Raw genomic sequence first — 4739 nt, 5'->3', positions numbered from 1 at the left:
GCTTGTGTTCCCTCTCTCGCTGGCTGTCTCTATCTCTGTCCAATAAATAAATAAAAAATCTTTAAAAAAAATAAAAAGAAGATGGAGAGATGGATGGATAAATATATGGATCGATGGATAGATAGATGGGTAGTTGGATAGATTATATGTGGATGAAGGGATAGATAGATAGAAATGATTGACAGGTATAGGTGATAAGTCAATACAGATGACCCACACACAGACACAAACGTAAAGGCACAGATTAGGCTCTTTGCCCGGTTTCTGGGCTCTGAAAAAAAGGAGAGTCTGAGAAGCAGGGGAGAAGGGCCCCTCGCTCTGAGCAGGTCTGTCTTCACTATGACGACAGGACATCAGACAAGGGGCGGCCTCACACCAACCCTAGAGGAAAACCCCAAACCACATGGGGGTGGGTGCTCTCTGTCGGTGGACCCACACCACCNGAAAACCCCAAACCACATGGGGGTGGGTGCTCTCTGTCGGTGGACCCACACCACCAGGTGCCTCAAGATCAACCCTTCACTGTTGCAAAAGTACACAGAGATCGCCACGGCCCCCTGCCCCGAAGAAAAGCCCCGCTGTGGGACCTGAGGTTTTCTGGAAGGCTCCCTGGGAAGGAGAGGGGTTGGGGGGGGACAGTCCCTCAGGACGCCAGCTCACAGCCTGGCCCTTGCACGGTGCAGGGGGCTGCATCTGGCATCCAGGGGAGACCCCACGTTCCATCCTGGACACGTGTGCTGAGGAGTCTGGCTGATGCAGGGGTGAGCACAGAGGAGGCAGGGTCAAGAGTGCCGTCCCCCAGCCCCCAGCACCACTGACATATGAGACGGGGCTCACACTTTTGGTACCAGCGACCCACCAGCACCGAGGCAGACAGTCCGCTGAAGTGTTGTTCTTGCCACATCTCCGTTTCCCACAACACCCCTGTGTGCCCCAGAACGCCAGCCAGGACCCCATACGACATCAAGGAGCTCCTCTGGGCTGTGACGCTTTGTCAGGCTCGCCTCGTTCCTGGTGCGTTTCTGGCACTTTCGAGGCATGGTGGTTGGGGATTTTGTAGACTGCGCCTCTGTTGGGGTTTATTTGTGTGATGTTTCTCTCATGTTAGACTGGGGCTGTGGGTTTCGGGGAGCAAAAGCACAGAGGTGACACGGCTTTGCGGTCACATCCTATCGAGGGCACCTGCTCTCAGCCTGAGTCGTCCCCGTGGACGCCGACCCTGACACCTGGCTGTGGTCTGTCTGACAGGTGTCCCCATTGTGAGGTCACAACGTCCCCCCCTTGGATTCTCTGCTTGTTGGAAGGAGCGCACACTCAGGGGTGAGGATTCAGGTGAGCAGAAATGATTACCTTAGCACATTATCACTCCACGCAAGGTCCACCGCTCCCGATTCTCTCTATTCCCACTTCCGTGCGGCCCGCCAAAGGCCTTTGCNAAATGATTACCTTAGCACATTATCACTCCACGCAAGGTCCACCGCTCCCGATTCTCTCTATTCCCACTTCCGCGCGGCCCGCCAAAGGCCTTTGCTTAGAGGCCCCAACAGTAGTTGAAACACAGGGCTAGGTTGGGACCTCTGCAGTGAGAAGGGACAGCCCCCCACCCCCAGCCATACCCTCCCATGTCCCACACCACCTGGAATTCCACATTAGAGATTCATTCCTTTGGCGTCGCTGAGGTAGTAATGAACGGCCTTAATGAACTGATATATTAACAGGAGACAATTTAATGAACCCCATTTCCAACCAAGACAAGAAGAGACCCAAGACAAGGAATCCCAAGGTCAAAGGCAGAAGAGTGACCTGACTTGGTGGGTTCACCAAGCAGATGACGCCTCCTGGCATTTTTGGCCCAGGGCTACCCTGCCGTGTCTTTCCCCGTCTTACAAGCCCAGGTGGGCCCCGCAGTTGCTTGCCATGGGGCAGGCCCTCTAGAAATCCCATTCGTAAAGGATGTCCCAAGTGTTGACCTCCACTCTCGCCAATGGCGTCCAGGCTCTGCGCGGGCTGTGCCCCAGCAGCTTGACACCATGACTGTGTCCCGAATGGTTGCATGGCAACCACACCAGCACACGTATGTCTGGCTTTCTCGAGCTCTCTGGGATGCAAGGCGTCTGGGGAACGAACCACGTGTGCACGTGCAGTGGGTCATGACTGCCAGTCATCCCCCAGCTTATCAATGACGCCCACCCCTGGGCGCTTTCCAGCGCGAACCCTTAGGTTCAGAGCAGAGTGCAGGTCAGACGTCCTGGACGATTGTTGCAAGAGTGTGCTTCCTGTTTGCCAAGGAGGCTGTGCGTGTGCGTGTGCGTGTACTTGTGCACGTGTGTACGTGATCGTCACGGGTTCGTCCTGGGGCACAGACGCTTGGTTTCAGGGTTCATATTCCACCAGGAGATCGTGCATCCACAGCACCGTTCTGTAGCCAGCAAGTGTCTGCAGACGAGAGGAAAAAGGAAATGTGGTCGATGTATTATCTCATATTATACACTCTATCATGTTATATATTACGCTGTTCTATTATATATAAATTATATTATACAGGTTATATTATAGAGAGATTATATTCAATTATATATAATTCTATATATTATATACAGTTATAGTATCTAGATTACATTATATATGGATATATAGAGATTATATTATATATGGATATTTAATTGCATAATTATATATTATATCTAGAATATTATATATAGGTTTTATTATATGGATTATATGTAGATTATGTTATATATAGATTATATTTTATTATATATAATTATATATAATCATATGCTATCCATAGTATCTTATATATACACTATGGGTATATATTAATATTATATGTTATATATTTATATATAAAATATAAAATATATTATATTTANTTTTTTATATATTTTATATATAAAATATACAAATATATAAACTATATATTATGCCTTTTGTATATTTTTAAAGTATGGTTTATTTATAAATATTTAAGTATTATATTTATATATAAATATTTTCATATATATTTTACTACGGTTTATGCTTTTTGCTTTATCCGTAATGGAGTACCTAACGCTTAGCCTTGACGACCCAGGCAGTCCCGCCGTTTGCAAGAGCATGGATGGACCCCGGGGGAATGCTGCTGCATTCCACACGGCAGAGAAAGACACACCGCGCACGCTCGCACCTCTACATAGAATCTAAAATGATCAGGCTCACAGTCGCAGAGACCAGACCGTGGTTCCCAGCGGCTGGGGGTCGGGAAAGGTGGAGTCCTTGGTGCAAGGGTCTGTATTTAACGTTCTTTAAGATTTTTCTTTATTTATTTGAGAGAGAGAGAGCACAAGCAGGAGGAGAGAGAAGCAGGCTTCCCGCTGAGCAGGGAGCCCAACGCAGGATTTGATCCCAGGACCCTGAGATCACCACCTGAGCCGAAGGCAGACGCTTCACCCACGGAGTCCCCCAGGCGTCCCCAATTCACGTGTTTAGAACATACAAGCTCAGGGCACTAGCAGGTTCACAACGTTGTGGAACCGCCATCTCTATTTCCAGAACCTTCCATCCCCCCAGAGGAGACCCTGTCCCCCTCCCCAGCTGGTGGGAACCACCTGTCTCCTTCCCGGTCTCCGGGCATTTGCCTTTCCTGCAGGACCACACATGACCTGCCCTGTGAGTCTGGCTTCTCATAGGAGTATCGTGTCCCCAGAGGCCGTGCACGGGGCAGCAGGCATCAGAGCTCCGTTCCTGTTCGTGGCTCAGTCGTATTCCATCCACACATGGGCCCTGTTGCATTTCTCCGTCCATCTGTGGACGCTGGGCTGTTTGCATCATCGGGGGTTGGGCACGTCCCGTGTTGACCCACAAAGCAGAGAACACAACACAGGCTCCGTGAGCTGCAGGACACGAGGACACGGGCTCTTCATCGCCTGCTCCTGAGAGCGGGGGCGTAGTGGACACGCCCACACCCCGTGGCCTGGCTGCGTGCACGTCTTCAGGGAAGCGGCATTGAGTACGGGGCCTCTTGTACCCGCGAGCTCGTTTCCTTGCACCGTCTCATCGATGCCAGCCCTGGAGACAAACGGCCACGGCCAGATGGGAGGGCCAGATAGCGCACTGCGGTGCGCAGGGTGGAGGCCGTGTGGCTTCCCTTCCCGTGTCCTCGCCCAGCTCACGATGACGACAGGACCTACCCGGAGCTGCAGAGACGGAAGGAGGTGACCGGACAGGACAGCCGGATAGCACGATGTGTGCCTCCTGCAAACCCACTTGGGGGGCTCGGCATCCCCGAGACCTTGCAGGGTCAGGTTTGCTCGGAAAGGTGACGCTGGCACAGGTGTGCAGGGCACAGGGTCCTGGGCTGGCCCGTGAGTCTGGTCTTCGTGGCACGCACGAGGAAGCGTGGGCATCTCAGTTCCTTCCCACACGCTACCCCCCCCTTGATGCCAGACGATGCCATTTGCCTGGAGAAAGAGCAGACCGACCGTGCACCTGTTCCAAAGCCCCTACATGCACAGGACTTGGGGTCTGGGGACCAACAGGGCTGGGCTGCTGGCATATTAGCACCCAGCGTCCTAGAGTCACGCCTGCAACCCTGCGACCGTCAGAACCGCATGGAGCGCTGACTGCTCCCTTCCTACCGCCGGGCGTGAAAGCATCGCCAGAACCGGGCAGAAAACGGGCTGGTCGAGGTCACCACACGCTTCTCCCTGCAGGTGCTCGCCCCATGCACGCTTCCTCATTTCTCCCACACGTTGCAGCAG

At 52.1% G+C, this 4739-nt stretch overlaps 1 long non-coding RNA gene across 1 annotated transcript; it reads right to left on the bottom strand.

The window, feature by feature from the left end:
• Positions 1-1704: 1704 nt before the first annotated feature.
• LOC117797362 lies at positions 1705-4136 on the bottom strand. Its single transcript, XR_004622292.1, has 2 exons — positions 3588-4136; positions 1705-2436 (listed from the first exon to the last, which is right to left on the bottom strand). It is a non-coding gene; the product is annotated as an uncharacterized LOC117797362 (long non-coding RNA).
• Positions 4137-4739: the final 603 nt, after the last annotated feature.

This window comes from Ailuropoda melanoleuca, chromosome X (genome assembly GCF_002007445.2).
Source record: "Ailuropoda melanoleuca isolate Jingjing chromosome X, ASM200744v2, whole genome shotgun sequence".
In the NCBI taxonomy this organism is placed as follows: Eukaryota; Metazoa; Chordata; class Mammalia; order Carnivora; family Ursidae; genus Ailuropoda; species Ailuropoda melanoleuca.
Note: the sequence above shows the minus strand (reverse complement) of the source record. Positions and strands in the feature narration are given on the sequence as shown.